We start from the raw sequence: 2,326 nt of genomic DNA, 5'->3' as shown, positions 1-2,326 counted from the left end.
TGAGTGTGCGTGGGAAAATCCCCCACAATAACATTAAGATCTCAAGTTTTTTTTTTTTTTTTTTAAGATCTAAAGTTAAATTCAACTATTTGATTGAATTGACAAATACAGCTCAAAATGTGCTATATTTTCCAATTACAATTGAATTCAATTAAAACAATATTATCTAATATTTAAGAAAATTAAAACGTTATTCCAAGTCAAATAATATTGGCAAAAAATTGAAATTTATTTATTATGTAATTGATGCGACACTAATTACTACTTTATTTTATAGAAACAATTACTACTTAAATCTTCATGTCAAATTTTAATAATTTTATAGTAAAATATATAGTATTTTCTTTAATAATAATGGTAGAGGTACGATAATATTTCTAAAATTTCATTTAATTGAATAAGGATTTTTATTTTTATTTTAAGATAAACGTTTTATAAGATAGAATTTTACTCTAATCTAATCTAAGTGTACATGTGTGTGAAACTCTCACATAGAGACTTGAACTCCCGCCTTTATCCCTCACCCTCCATAAACATTTAAATTTATGGAATGATCATTACACCAAGAGTGTGCGGTGGTTAAGATATACGTTATATTGGAATCTTGTGGGAGAGAGAGTGAGTACAATTAAAGGATTAAAAAAGAGGGTGTTTTAGACGCATGGTTTAGCTTCTTTGATGAAGAAAAGCCAGCTGTCACCCTTTTTTAAAAAGAACTCCTTCGATGGCCAGGAACATATGTTAGCCTGTTGCCTAGTTGCTTCATGCTTCCTTCATCGCGTAAACGAGGTGTATACTGTAGTCTGTATAGTATTACGATCAGAAGCACACTACAAAACGACAGTGTTTCATCTCTTTAAGAATAAAGAAGTCAACATTCAAAAACGGTGGCTTAGAAGTTGGAGAGAAAGGGGCTGGGATTATTCGGACAGTAAATAATAAAACAATGTTATTTGTCTTTTTTATTTTTTCAAACGAGGGTATCTGCCCTCTTTTATTTTTTTCGGGTGTGTACAGTTCTTCTGTTTCACATATATTAAGTTACTATAAGGAGGAATTCCATAGAGGTGATACCAAAATATTGGCAAAAAATTTCGAATCTAAAATCTTATAGATATCATGAGACCTTAAGAACTTGAGATTATTTTATCACTATCAATAATTATTTGCTAATTACAAGGAGAGAGTTAATAAATATTGGATATCAATTCAAATACTAAGTATACTTAAAAAAACATAAATGCCAACAATTAGAATTTTTAACTCTTGTGAGTTTAAATTTTAAAAAAGTATATAACTTTTAGACAAAATTTAGTTACAAAATTAGTTGTAACTTAAGGTTAAAACCTTACTCAACATCATTAATATTACTATATATTTTGAAAATCTAACCATTAGATTATATGTTATTTATGCTTCTAATACTCATGTCAAATTTTGTGTTAATCAGATATTATTTATTATATGATTTATAAGCTTATATTTTATACATAATTGTAAATTACAAAAACTTGCAATTTAAACAATTTATTGATGACATAACTATTGATATTTAGTTTTTTAGGATAGAAGAACCAAATGTAATCCAATGGTAGATTTGTCAAAATTCACATCCAATAAAAAGATATTGAGTAAGGTTGAAACTTTAGGTTTCAACCAATTTTGTAGCTAAACTTTGTCCATAACTTTTTATTTTATTAATTTTTTTAAAGTTATAAAATTAGTATGATAGCACTATGTGTGATTAGAAATTTTCTTTTCTTATCAAAAGTATTTTTATATTAGTTGAACTTCGAATATCCCTCTCCCCTTATTGTTATTGTAAGAAAAAAAATCGATTTCTTTAAAATGAAATTCCTTTGATAAGAATCGTAGCTATTAGTAACAATATTCATCCCCTTATATCTCTTGATCTTCATAGTTGACTTAAAAGGAAAAAAAGAAAAAACTAAAACTATGTCTCTTCACTCTGTTTATATGTGTAAGGACTTGATTTGAAATCCTAGCCCAAGGTATGAATGGACTTAGGCCCAATAAGTCCAAAATAATGAATTTATAGAGAATGAGTTAGAAAAACTGGGTTTTAGTTAACCAAACAACAAATTAGGTAGACTTGATGACAAAGAAGTGAAAATATACAAGTTTAAACTGAAGGAAGAAAGTTCTCGGCAATGTCCGAGGAGACTGATTCTTATATAATGTTCTTAAGTATGGTTACAAGTCCGGTTCTAGATTGCTACAATGTTTCTTTCTTGATTTCTCTGATCCTCCCTATTTCCTTCATCGTTTCTCTTTTATATTCTCTTTTCCTTTCGTCTTTGCCCTC

The sequence above is a fragment of the Quercus lobata genome, chromosome 12, assembly GCF_001633185.2.
Source record: "Quercus lobata isolate SW786 chromosome 12, ValleyOak3.0 Primary Assembly, whole genome shotgun sequence".
Lineage (NCBI taxonomy): Eukaryota > Viridiplantae > Streptophyta > Magnoliopsida > Fagales > Fagaceae > Quercus > Quercus lobata.
Note: the sequence above shows the minus strand (reverse complement) of the source record.